This window comes from Garra rufa, chromosome 17, assembly GCF_049309525.1.
Source record: "Garra rufa chromosome 17, GarRuf1.0, whole genome shotgun sequence".
NCBI lineage: Eukaryota > Metazoa > Chordata > Actinopteri > Cypriniformes > Cyprinidae > Garra > Garra rufa.
In genome coordinates this window covers 751,018-765,877 of record NC_133377.1, presented here as the reverse complement: position 1 = coordinate 765,877, position 14,860 = coordinate 751,018, and positions in this window count along the sequence as shown.

Sequence of the window (14,860 nt, the reverse complement as noted above, 5' to 3'; positions counted from 1 at the left end):
AACCAGCATGTCCCTTGACTTTTTAGATGAAGTGAAGAAAGGCACTGTTATTTATTTGATATGAGCTTTTGGAAGACAACTGAACTAAATTAAAATCTTCAAGGTTTTTAAGAAAAAAACATCAATAAATGGTTATTTTTTTAGCAAATTATATCATTTTACTTCTCAGGGATGTGCTGTTTTGTATTCTAGTAACAACTACAGCCAGGCAGCTGACAATGCAGAACAAGCACACTCCAATCCGTCTGGTGTAGCAGCGCTACCATTGACCCTGAAAACACATGAGTGAGGGTGGACAAATGCTGTGCAAAAATGACTTGCTATTTTCATTTGATTCACTCTGGGTTCTTTGTTGGAGTGAATCATTGTGTCACTATCTCTCAAAATCTGTTCAATTGGCAGAACAGGGCCGCTTCTCTGCTAATTCAACCTTTAATCTAGTTCATGTTCATAACTGATAAATCTGCTTATTGTTTCACATCACAATCTGTGCCCATTTTATGATCTCAATGATAAAACGGGCAAAAAGCCTGAAAGGAAACAGAGGAAAATGGAAAAGGGCTTGCGCTTGTCAGGTGGTAGCCGTTCATATGGGCCTGGTCTTTGTAGCAGGTGGCGTTTCCAAACGCGAGCTATTGCTGACAGATGTTGAGGTGATCATTAGAAGGAGATTAGACTGTTACTTTTAATGAGCTAAATTTGCACAGCTAGCTTGATCCTTTGTGTCATGATCTCTGAGCTCAAAATAGCAGAGGGGTGCTTACACTTCTCGTTAAATATCGAATCGGCGTGAGAGGTCATTATTTACTTAAAATTTGTGCTTCACAGAAAATAATTAACTTTGTGATTTCTATCCCATCTAAAATAAACATGTCTTTGTTTTTCTCACACAACTTTTGTAAAAGTTACAGAGTAAATTACCTACTGATTTTTGGCCAAAGCATGGAGAAATGTCTGTGATTGCTGTATTGTATTTTCACATAGTTTACACTCATTTATTTTGGGCTTCATTGAACACTAAAGCTTGTTTTCATTGAATACTATACCTAAACTGCTTGTTGTGGTGCCTGAAGCACCTTCATTATGGAAACTAATTCCATAACATTATGCTCCAAACATAATGTTATAAATATATCACATACATAAGTCTCGATTTCAGAGGGTCTCTGAAGCATGTGTTTGTGTGCAAGTGTGTGCGTGTGAAAAACTGAAAGAACAAACGTTCACAATGTACATCAAGTTGCATGGTTCTGTCACATCTCTCAGCATGAGTAACACAGAGTCTAGTGTTTCCCGTAATTTAGTAGAGGCTTCTGTCAATCAATGTCACTCAACACCACTTCAGGTGCCAGCTGGCCCCCGTTTGCCTCCCGTGGCATCATCACACCGTCTCCTTCCTGAACCCGAGATGAAAACAAAAGAGGGCATGAAATCCATCCCATCATTGTCATTCTCCCTCTTCTCACCAGCTCAAAGTCTCTCCAGACAATCTCTCTCTCTCCGTTTCTCCATCGTTCTGACCTACTTCTTTCACTCTGGTTTATGTGGCTGCTGCCTGTCTGTCTGTTTCATCGGCAGCTGCTTGCAAGCCCGTATAAGTCTCTTTATTTGTTTCTCTTTTTATCTGTATGCGTCTCTCTATCCCTGTCTCACTATTTAGACTCACAACCTTATGTTACCGTCTTTCCAATATACACAACAAGCAAAGGCCAGCCATACGGAGCAATCAAAAAACCCTAAATTCACATATAAACACAAACTAACACACTCCTGCCAACACTTCTCCAGCCATTAAGCCAGAGTACTAGAACTAATCTAATAGCTATATAGTCTTTATGCTGACATGCATTCAAATTAAAGTTAAACTGTCACTAACAATTATTTTGGTAATTGAGAAATTGGAAATTATGATGATTAATCGAGTAATCAGATAATTATATATATATATATATATATATATATATATATATATATATATATATATATATATATATATATATATATTTGTGGTAATAAAAATAGACCTAAGCGAATAATAGCCTTTGGAATTACTTGAATATGCAGACATTAGGGCTGTCACTAATTATTATTTTTGTTAATCGAGTAATCAGTCGATTATTCTGACGATTAATCGAGTAATCTGATAATTATAATGCTGTTGTAATTAAAATAGATCCAAGCAAACTATAGCTTTTAAAATTAGTTAATTGAAAATACATATGCAATAACAGTAAGGTAATAATAATTAGTTCAAATAAAGTAGCAAAAGTGAGTAATTATATGTTTTTTGAACAAATACATTAAAATACATCATGTATTATAAACAATAGAGATAATGTACATTACGCATTATAACAAATGACTGCAGAGGGCACCAACGGCCTGATGACTGTTTTTACACTTTACTGCACAATCGAATTGTTGTTTAATATTGACTAAACAATATTTAAGTCAAATGTCCACTTAATCTTGAATATTTGGTTATTTCTTTACAACAGAAATGCTACAGCCACTTTAATTTCTTGAATATATGAACATCAAAACATGCAAACTCAGAGCGAGGATTTAAAGTTTTATTTTGAAATCGCGATGACTAGTTAAGCATGTTTAGAAAGATATTTATGTAATGGCATTCCCGGATTAACGTTATAATAAACCCAAACTCACAACAATATGCAGAGATGGAGTTTGAGACGCTCCACACATGTAAATGATAACAGTTTGTGTGGAGCAGCATTTACTGTGAACAGAACCACTCTGCGATGCATGTATGTAACCTACATGCTTAAGGCTGGTATTAGCTGTTTTTTTCAGCAGGATAATTATCCAAAAAAAAAAAAAAAAGTTGCATTTTCCTATGTCCTTTGGGTAGCAATAACTGGGTCAATTAGTTAAGTGGTGAGGCCAAATATAACCTGAACACAACCTAAAACTTTGAAAAATTTGGTGAAACTTTGTTTCAGATGATTCTTAACAAGCGTGCAAAGTTTGTTAAAGATCAGATCATAGGTGGCGCTATAACAGTTAAAAAGGCTTCAAAAACAATATTTCAATAGTGCATGACCTCAAGATTGTTCATATATTCACACAAACACTAGATCTTCATATCATATGATAGAGCTCCTCTTTCTGAACAACTTTGCCTCTAAGACCACTGCTGTCAAACAAATTGTTCATTAAATATTTAAGATTATTTAAAAAGACTAGTTTTGCAAACAACTCTTAGATTTTTTAGTCAATATGGACAAAACAAAAGTTAGCTACAACAGTGTCATTTTTAATGGGGCATGGCCAATAAGCCTATAAATCCTAAACGAAAACTCAAAACTTCATGAAACTAGGTGAGCATAGGTGACAGATGAGTCTAAACAAGCATGCAACATTTTACGAAAATTCAACCATAGGTGGCGCTATAACAGTCATAAATGTTAAAAACAATCATATTTCTATGATAAATTACCTGGATTTAGTAAAATCATTGATTTAGGTGGTTACAGCCATGTTTACACAATGTCTTTTAACTCACGTGCTTAAATGCCTTAAGCGCTTGAACCCCGATAATCGCTGCTTGCAGCTATATTTTTTAATTTAGTTTTGTATCCTCATGTAGGCAAATATTAGTCTATTCCTTCTCATGTGGTCAGTTATAATATCATCAGTATGTGGGTTAACAGACTGAGGGCTGCCAGGCCAGAAAAAATGGACACATTTTGTTTACTGGCTTCAGTATTAAGCAACCAGAGAGGGATTCTACAAAGCCAAAATACTGTTCACGGGTCAACAGTGATGAAAATAATAACAATAATATCAGTCAGCAGCACATTGCTATGGCTCTTTATTACAAATATGAGTGGAGATTCCAAATTTTGCCGTCAGTGTTGGTGAATGTCATTTAAATCGAACTGAATTCGGTGCAGAGACAATGCTAGTGATGTACGACTTCCGCACAGCTAGCTAAGAATGCATACACTGTCCTCTTAATAGCTCCAGCCATTGTGTCTTTTTTTCCAACACCGACTTTTGCTAAATCAAGCATGGTAATACAAAAGAGCAGATACATCCCAGGCTTTTCCAGAATGTTATCTTATTCTCACATAACCTTATGCACATTTGCTCTCAGCGATGGGCTCATTCAGCCTTACGAGCATGTAGAGATCTCTCTCGTTAAATATTTAGAATTGTTCAACGAGGCTTCGTTAATTTTCTGTAATTGGACTGGGAGGTTGTCATTACGGATGTGAGAACATTGCAGAGCTGATAGGAGAAAATTGGATTCACTTTAGGCCTATAAAACAGCAGAGAGAGAGAGAGAGAGAGAGAGAGAGAGAGAGAGAGAGAGAGAGAACAGGAGAGGGAAACATTGCAATGGTCATTATTTGCCCTGGAGATTTTTTTAAACGGCAAAAGCGGTAACATCCTTAAACCCTCGAGCAATGATTTTTGAATGGAAACATGCTTTTCACAAACACGGTTTGATAAATTAATAAATTTGTGGATGCAGAGGTACACATCCTTTCAGTCTGATGGAAATTATGATATATGTTGAGGATATGAGAAATTCTCATATGACATCAATTCAATCAGTGATTAGTTGCAGTGAAAGTTATTCCAGCCCTTGGGTGAAAATAAATAGATGCATGGCTGCATTTCATGGCTCAGTCCTTTAGAAATGCATGCATATTTTCTTCCTTTTATAGCTTTACAAGGACATACATTTTGAATGAGATTTTATTGAGAAACATGCTTTCATAACCCAGTTCTAGCCACATATAGTTGGTCTTTACACAGCAAGCTACTGAAAGATGCAAAGAAGCACCACAGAGATAGGAAGACAGTGACAAGGGAAGGCGGATGATGGGTATATTCTGGCTGACATTCCAGTAGTTTTTGCAAGGGTACAATGGTGTTAGTGTGTGTGTTGGTTTTCAAGTTCTTTCTGCAGTTCTGCTGCATAATGGACAAGCAAGTAATATTTTGGCTGGAAACATTGCAGTGTTTTAAGAACAAATTTTGCTAAAAGGGACAGTTCACCTCAAAATCATCACGGTACTATTATGAAGGCATGTCAAAGACTGACATTAAAAAGAAGAAATTGTTCTTGGTTTATTTGCACATAAAACTATTCTCATAGCTTCATAAAATTACGGTTGAACCACAGATGTCACATGGACTATTTTTGCTCTTACCTTTTTGGGGCTTGAACCTAGTAGTTGCATCTATGCAGGGTCAGAAAGCTCTCTGATTTCATCAAAAACATCTTAATTTGTGTTCTGAAAATTAACGAAGGTCTTACGGGTTTAAAACAACATGGGTCATTTTTGGGTTAACTTCAGTTGAGGTAGAAAGTTTACATACACCTTGCAGAATCTGCAAAATGTTAATTATTTTACCAAGATAAGAGGGATCATACAAAATGCATGTTATTTTTTATTTAGTACTGACCTGAATAGGATATTTCACATAAAAGTCATTTACATATAGTCCACAAGAGAAAATAATGTTTATATTGAATTTATAAAAATGACCCCGTTCAAAAGTTTACATACACTTGATTCTTAATACTTTGTTGTAACCTGAATGATCCACAGCTGTGTTTGTTAAAAAAAAAAAAAACTGCCTGCTGTTCTTCAGAAAAATCCTTTAGGTCCCACAAATTTGTTTTTTCAGCATTTTTGTGTATTTGAACCCTTTCCAACAATGACTGTATGATTTTGAGATAGATCTTTTCACACTGAGGACAACTAAGGGACTCATATGCAACTATTACAGAAGTTTCAAACGCTCACTGATGCTCCAGAAGGAAACACGATGCATTACAAGCCAGGGGTGAAAACTTTTAAACAGAATGAAGATGTGTACATTTTTCTTGTTTTGCCTAATTATAATTTCTTTTTTTTTTTTATTTAGTACTGCCCTTCAGAAACTACAGGAGATACTTACATGTTTCTCAGCAGAAAAGATAACATAAATTTCATGAATTTATTTAGTTATATGACTAAAAAAAGGCCCTCAGTTGTCCTCAGTGTGACAAGATGGATCTCAAAATCATACAGTCATTGTTGGATAGGGTTTAAATACACAAAAATGCTGAAAAACCAACAAATTTATGGGACCTGAAGAATTTTTCTGAAGAAAAGTGGGCAGTTTAACTGTTTAGGACAAACAAGGGACTCATGAACAACTATCACTAAACAAAAAACACAACTGTGGATTATTCAGGTAAAAACACAGTATTAAATCAAGCGTATGTAAACTTTTGAACAGGGTCATTTTTATAATTTAAACTATTATTTTCTTTTGTCTTTTGTGTGTCTTTTGTGTGAAATATCTTATTTCAGTCAGTACTAAATAAAAAAATGACATGAATTTTGTATGATCCCTCTTGTTTTGGTAAAATAATTAACATTTTGCAGTTTCTGCAAGGTGTAAACTTTCAACCTCAGCTCTATCCCTTTAACATAAATGAATAAGCCTAAATACATTATGTACATCAACACAATCTAATCTGCAGGTTAGATCAGGTACAAATATCTTCTGTAAGCTAGCAATTTTCACACTTTTCACAGTGAATACAGAAGGAAACTTTTAGGTAGTAAATGATGACAGAATTCACGAATTCTGTGCACACAAAAGTCCAGTACTTGTGTACTGTGTGTGGACTCAGTCAGACCATTACACGCATATACTCCTCACAGGTGAAGGGTTTTGATATGATTTCTCTCTAAATCCCCGTCTCTCAAAGAGATAAGCACTTGCCTCATCCTTTCCCCAGCCCGCTCTATCCTTCACCACCAGCATGGAGAGATGGACACTAACAGATAAATGAGAATTCACACCCTGAGGGCAGTATCTCTGTCTCCTGCGTCTCCCACTCTTTCTTCCCCCTCTCTACAGGTGAGGCTGGCTGCTCCTGAGAAGGAGAGGCTTTGAGATCCTGTTCTTCCCATGAAGAGAACCATCCTGAAGAGGGTACGATTGTGAACGATCGAAATTAAAGCTCAAAAAGATGAAGCACTTGAATCACATGACCTTTCTTCTATCAACCAGAATGCAGGGAAGGAAAGATCAATATAAGTTAAGCTCCATCTGTCACATTTGTGACCCTGGACCACAAAACCAGTCTTCAGTCGCTGGGGTATATTTGTAGCAATAGCCAAAAATACATTGTATGGGTCAAAATGATTGATTTTTATTTTATGCCAAAAATCATTAGGAAATTAAGTAAAGATCATGTTCCATGAAGATTTTTTGTAAAATTCCTACTATAAATATATCAAAATGTAATTTTTGATTAGTAATATGCATTGTTAAGAACTTAATTTGGAGAACTTTAAAGGTGATTTTCTCAGTATTTAGATTTTTTTGCACCCACAGATTCCAGATTTTCAAATAGATGTATCTCGACCAAATATTGCCCTATCCTAACAAACCATACACCAATAGAAAGCTTATTTATTGAGCTTTCATATGATTCATATTTCATATGATCTATACATCTCAGTTTTGTAAAATTTTACCATATGACTGGTTTTGTGGTCCAGGGTCACATTTGTGGAATAATGTTGCATTTGTATAATTTTATACAAAAAATGTACATTCATTTTTCTGTTAAATGTATTTATGTGAATTATTAATATACTATACTATATAATATAATATAATATAATATAATATAATATAATATAATATAATATAATATAATATAATATACTACTAAATGTGTATTATTTGAGCTGTTAAGCTGTTTTAAACAAAAAAAATTGGGTTTTAGGTTTAGGACTGGATAAAACTGGATGTAACTTCACACAAAAAAAGCTTAATAAGTGATTTTTTTAGACTAAAATGTTAATGCACCTATTGCTCACATCCTATGGCTATACCATTAACAGTGAGTATTTTAATGTTCATTGATTGGCCCCATTTGTTCTGTTGTTCACAAGGGGTCAGTATTTATTTTATTTTATATTTATTTATTTAATTTTTTATTGAATAATTAATTTAATTATTATTATTTATTTCATTTTTCATTTTTTTTTTTTTTTAATTTTATTAAAGAAATTGCTAATTGGTCCCATTTGCTTCTGTTGTTCACTACTGTTAAAAAAATTGGGGTATTTTTAATTTTTAATTAAATTAAATATTTTATTTTATTTCATTTTTTTAATTAAAAAAATTGCTAATTGGTCCCATTTGCTTCTGTTGTTCACAAGTTTGGGGTCAGGATTTTATTTATTTATTTAATTTTTTATTGAATAATTAATTTAATTAAATTTTTTATTTTATTAAATTTTTATTATTATTATTTTATTTTTATTTTTTTATTAAAGAAATAGCTAAATTGGCCCCATTTGCTTCTGTTGTTCACTACTGTTCACAAGTTTGGGGTCAGTATTTAATTTAATTTTATTTTATTGAATATTTAATTTAAAAAAATATTTCAGATTTTATTTTATTTATTTTTTTATTTTATGTATTTTATTTTATTGAATATTTTATTTTATTTTTGAATTTTTAATTTAATGTAAAAAAAAATTATATTTTATTTTTTTGCTAATTGGCCCCATTTGATTCTGTTGTTCACTACTGTTAACATATTTGTTTTTTTTATTTTCTTTTGTTTTATTTTACTAAAGAAATCACTGATTGGCCCCATTTGCTTCTGTTGTTCACTACTGTTCAAAAATTTAGGGTATTTTTATTTTATTTTTTTGAATTTTTAATTTAATTACATTTTTACATACATTTTTATTTTATTACAGAAATTGCTAATTGGTCCCATTTGCTTCTGTTGTTCACAAGTTTGGGGTCAGTATTTTATTTATTTATTTATTTAAATTTTTATTGAATAATTAATTTTAATTAATTTTTAATTTTATTTAATTTTTAAATTTTTTATTATATATATATATATATATATATATATATATATATTACGGTGACGCATTGCTGCCACACACTTATTTTTTTTCCCACTCAGCTATGTCGTTATAACGAGATCTTTTCTCGTAAAAACGACATCTTTTCTCGTTAAAACGACATATTTTCTCGTAAAAACGACATCATTTTCTCGTTAAAACGACATCTTTTCTCGTAATAACGAGATCTTTTCTCGTTAAAACGACATAATTTTCTCGTTAAAACGACATCTTTTTCTCGTAATAACGACATAATATGTCATACGATCTGACGTTCCTGTTATAGATGATATGATTATGTTATTGTGTATTATGCAAAGCGTTTGTCCACGCTGCCTTTTCCACAGTCCTGACATAAAGGAGGATGCACGCTGCTGGAGTTAGAATACACTAGCTATATATAGAAATAAACAGTTTTAATAATTTTAATGTATTGGTTTCAATTGTAGCTGCATGTTTATTAGGATTAATCTCCAATCTGCCCTCAGACCCAGAGGATTTAAGATGATCAGATCAAAACTGTTATTTCTGAATAATCGACTCTGAGCTTGGAATATTATTTGGATGAAAGTTTGATTTTACAGAAAATTTAAATACGATCATAAAGAAATAAAATAGAAATGACAAACGGTTTGGCTGCATTATGATAATAATAATTTCGTTCCTTTTCAAAAATGGACAAAATCAATGAAAAAAAAAAAAATCAGTTTAGTATTTTTGTCTGTGGGTAAAAAGAGAGCTTATGCTTTAATAATTATATGTGGGCGGCAATGAAAAGTCACTTTTTTAACTCAACCTGTCTTCATGTCTATCGCATCATGCAGAATAAATACAAATACAAAAATACAAACAAATCTAGCTTAATTTCGTTTTTCTGTTTCTCAAACAAAACGAAATAATAATAATAATAATAATAATAAGCTATTATTATTATTATTATTATTATTAGGCCTATTGTTATATTTTCCTTATTATGAATTCTATTTATTTATTTCTGCTCATATTTCGATTTGCTGTTAAATCAATCAAAAAGATTTTATAATAAAAATAATAATACGCCTAATAATAATAATAATCATAATAATAATAATAATAATAATAATAATAATAATAATAATAATCATAATAATAATAATAATAATAATAATAATAATAATAATAATAATAATAAGCATAATAACAATTTGAGTAGCCTATTATTATTATTATTTCATTTTGTTTGAGAAACGGAAAAACGAAAAGCTTGATTCTTCATATTTTTGTTCGTGGGTAAAACACATGAGCTTATTGCTTGAATATTAATTTAACATGCCTGGGCGGCCTTGATACTTATGATTATATACAAATTATACATTATTTATTATATATTATTAAATTTTATTTTTAGCTGAATCAAGCCACGAATCCGGTTTTTCATCTGGATTATAGCCTACTGTGGAAATATGCTGCGCTGGCTGTAAGCACAATGGTAGGTAACAGATAATGAACTCACACGGGAAAGACTGTACACTACCTCTTGTTGGATTTATACGAATTAAGTAAACACAATTTTGTTTTCGATTCTTTTATTGAAGTAGACCTTTCAAGCTGCATAGAGAGACATAAATTGCGAGAGCGCACCCTGTATTTTTACAAAGGCAATTTGTAACGTTTTTTTGTTATTGTGGAAGTACATAAAGCAGACATTTATATTTCATTCCTCTGTAATCACAAAGTAAGGGATCGCGCTGGTACCGCCGACCCGAAAAGTGCAGTGAGCTTTATATGAGACTTGCAAAGAAACGTTATTGTGACTAATTTGCAGGGCTGGGTTCTCCGAAACCACCTTAACGCTACGTCGTTCTTAAGTTGTACCTTAAGAAGTACCTTATCGTTAATATGTGTTTTCCGAAACCTTCTTAGTTAAGTATACCTTCTGTAAGTCATACGTTCGTAAGGTTGGTCTGGAGCGCTCTTAGCTATACCTTACCGCTGCTGACGGTTCATACCGCTAGTGGGCACCACGCAAAAAGCTTTTTTACATCGCAGTTTAATTACAAATAGAAAATTTTATATGAACATTTAATATAAAATCTGATTTAGTATTAAAATTGCATTTTTTACTTTAAAATTTTACACATAAAATACTTAAGTTGTTATAGCCTACACCCAGTGTCAAGTCAAGTCACCTTTATTTATATAGCGCTTTTAACAATACAGATTGTGTCAAAGCAACTGCACAGTATTTAAACAGCACAATAGTGTGTAAGTAACGCATTATTGTAAACAATCAATTTTCAGTAAAAGGCAGTTCATCAATGAATTCAGTGATATCATCATCCAGTTCAGTTCAAATAGTATACGGTATCGCTGGAAAGTGTCCCCAACTAAGCAAGCCAGAGGCGACAGCGGCAAGGAACCAAAACTCCACAGGTGACAGAAATGGAGAAAAAACCTTGGGAGAAACCAGGCTCAGTCGGGGGACCAGTTCTGGCCAGTGTATGGAAGTGTTTTCATTAATAAAGTTTCCATGGTTGTTAGCTTTTTTTAATTACTATCTCGAGAGAGGATGCATACAAATACCACGCATCATCTTTTATATCATCTATATAAAAGATGATGCGTGGTATTTATACGCATCCTCTCTCCATTGAAGTTAATTGGAAGGATTGGCGTATCATATGCACGCAAAATTGGACTTTGGCTTATGCATTACACGCTATTGCAAAGTCGTGTTATTCGTACGCAAAATGATGAGAATAAGTTGAAACACATACACATGTATTTCTGCATGTACATATTTCATTGAGCCCCGATAAATGCAGTTTGTACTATTTCTAAAACGCTTCTTTATTAAAAAAAAACCATTGTTTTCTCAATACTTTACCTATACCGCTGTGAAAGAAAGAGCGCACAATCGATCACCGAGGCATCGATATCAACCTATTCAGCACCTCCACCATGGACAGCACCTGCTAAGGTCGCACTTAAGAAGGTTTACCTTAAGCAATATCCTAAGGTATAGTTTGGAGAACACACGTAGGAAAGGTATAGCTGTAGTTAAGGTGTACCTTTTGAGTCTTCGTAGCACGCTAAGAGACAACGTTATCGGAGAACGCAGCCCAGAGCGGTACATCAGACGAACATTTATTCTGCATGATGGGACAGACCGTAAAGACAAGCTGAGTCGAAAAGTGGCTTTTCCGGGCCGCTCACGCACAAATATTAAAGCATAAGCTCTCTTTTCATGAAAAAAAAAATCTGGCTTTATTTATTTTCATTTTTTAAACAGAACGAAATCATCATAATCATAACACGATCAAACCGTGTGTCATGTTTCTTTTATTTATTTCTGATACTATTTACATTTTCTGTAAAATCAAACTTTCATCCAAATAATATTCCAAGCTCAGAGTCAGAAATAACAGTTTTGATCTGATCATCTTAAATCCTCTGGGTCTGAGGGCAGATTAGTATGGAGATTAATCCTAATAAACATGCTGCTACAATTGAAACAATTACATTAAAATGATTAAAACAGTGTATTTCTATAGGCTATATAGCTAGTGTATTCTAACTCCAGCAGCGTGCATCCTCCTTTAGGTCAGAACTGTGGCGAAGGCAGCGCGGACAAACGTTTAGCTCCCTCACATAATGTCTATAACAGGAACATCAGATCGTATGACATGATATGTCGTTTTAACGAGAAAATTATGTCGTTTTTACGAGAAAAGATCTCGTTATTACGAGAAAAGATGTCGTTTTAACGAGATAATTATGTCGTTTTTACGAGAAAAGATGTCGTTTTAACGAGAAAAGATGTCGTTTTTACGAGAAAAGATGTCGTTTTTACGAGAAAAGATCTCGTTATAACGACATAGCTGAGTGGGAAAAAAAATAAGTGTGTGGCAGCAATGCGTCACCGTAATATATATATATATATATTTTTTTTTTTTTTTATTAAAGAAATCGCTAAATTGGCCCCATTTGCTTCTGTTGTTCACTACTGTTCACAAGTTTGGGGTCAGTATTTAATTTAATTTTATTTTATTGAATATTTAATTTAATTAAAAATTTTATTTCATATTTTATTTTATTTTTATTTTATGTATTTTATTTTATTTTATTTTTTATTCTTATTTTTTATTTTATCTCGTATTTTATTTATTTTTGAATTTTTAATTTAATTAAATTTTTTATTTGTTTTTCATATTTTATTTTATATTTTATATTTTATTTATTTATTTTTTTGCTAATTGGCCCCATTTGCTTCTGTTGTTCGCTACTGTTCACAAATTTGGGGTATTTTATTTTCTTTTGTTTTATTTTACTAAAGAAATCACTGATATTTTATTTTATTTTTAATAATTTAATAATTTATTTAATTTATTTTTTATTTCATATTTTGTTTTTGTTTTATTTAATTTAATTAAATTTAATTATTTTATTTTATTTTACTAAAGTAATCACTGATTGCCCCATTTGCTTCTGTTGTTCACTACTGCTCACTGTTATGAAGCAGACGGGACAAGAAGGTAAGCGTTATACAAATGGTGTTTTATTTATACAAGCAGCAGTGCCGGAGGTGAATGGTGAGTTCGTGAAGGTGAGCAAGACTTGAAGTGATGAATACTGAGCTGGATGGTAACGTGAAGAGAGTAACAGGTCCTTTCCGTTTTAGGTGGCGAGACTGGAGGATTCCAAGAACGAAAGCCAGAGGGGTTCAGAGAGTTCGTGGATCCACCACCCTCCGCTGACGCGGAAGTCAGCTTACGGCCACACACCGCTAATGACAGGATACTGAGAAGACACAGAGGACTGGCGCTTGGAAGACTGGAACGAGACAGAGATAAGGTAAGTACAATTGGGTAAGTAATCTCGATAGTGATACTCGCCAAGAGTTACTGGAAGTCCGCTTTCTCTGGAACGAGCCCGGACAATGAGTGGTGTGTGGAGAGTGTCTTTTATGTGTTGGTGATGATTACGTGCAGGTGTTCATTAATCAATACTCAGGTGACGGTGATCTGGGAGTGATTGTGGGTGCAGAACCTGACCAATCCGTGACACTACCCCCCTCCCCAGGGCCCGCTCCTGAGGGCCGAAGTCTCTTGCGCCGTGGTGGTCTACCTCGTCCTCGGGGTGCAGGAAACTCAGGATGACTAGCGTGGAACTCCTCAGTGAGCGTGGGATCTAGAATATCATCTCTTGGGACCCATGACCTCTCCTCTGGTCCATAACCCTCCCAGTCAACCAGGTACTCGAGTAGACCACCACGACGACGAGACCGGAGAATCTCCCGGACGGAGTAGACGGCTCCATCTTCCAGCATGAGGGGGGGAGGAGGTTCTTCTTCGTGGTCAGGTTCTGTGGAGAGAGTGAGAGGTGGATGAAATGGTTTCAGTAGTGAGACATGGAAGGTGGGGTGAATGCGATATTCAGGTGGGAGTTGAAGCCTGTAGGTGACGGGGTTGACCTGTTCCAGGATGTTGAAGGGACCAACAAACCTGGGACTTAATTTCTTGGAGGGCAGTCGCAGACGGATATCTCGAGTGGAAAGCCATACTTGATCGCCTGGCCTGAATTCTGGGGCTGGGGCCCTCCTCCGATCCGCGAAGGCTTTCTGTCTGCGTACTGCCCTCTGTAGGTGGTGATGTGCTTCGTCCCAGACCCTCTCGCTCTCCCGGAACCAGAGATCCACTGCGGGGACCTCAGATGGTTCACCATTCCAGGGAAATAGCGGTGGTTGGAATCCGAGAACGCACTGGAATGGTGTGAGGCCGGTGGACGGTTGCCGCAGTGAATTTTGGGCATACTCTGCCCAGCCCAGGAACTGGTTCCAGGAGTTCTGGTGGTTGTGGCAGAAGGTCCGGAGGAACCGCCCCACTTCCTGGATTTTCCTCTCCGTCTGGCCATTGGACTGCGGATGATAGCCAGAGGAGAGGCTGACGGTCACACCTAGGAGACGG